Source organism: Penaeus monodon, chromosome 27 (genome assembly GCF_015228065.2).
Source record: "Penaeus monodon isolate SGIC_2016 chromosome 27, NSTDA_Pmon_1, whole genome shotgun sequence".
Classification (NCBI taxonomy): Eukaryota; Metazoa; Arthropoda; class Malacostraca; order Decapoda; family Penaeidae; genus Penaeus; species Penaeus monodon.
The window spans coordinates 24,243,214-24,243,439 of record NC_051412.1 but is presented as its reverse complement, the minus strand read 5'-3'; positions in this window follow the sequence as shown (position 1 = coordinate 24,243,439).

Here is a 226-nt window from a genome sequence, read left to right as displayed (position 1 = left end):
CCTCGCGTATCTTACTCAAAAGGGAAGAATGAATAAAATGTAATCATCAAAATGAGTCATGTGTCATGTGACAGCCAGGACGTAAGTAACTCTTAAAGGGAATGTGAAACGACTTTTGGCAGGATCTGCCTGATATAGCGTGGAACTTCATTTATCTTGCGTCAGTCATGGTTAAGAATGATGTAATGGAAAGATGACTAATTGCCCTACAAGGGTGTTGCCTTCG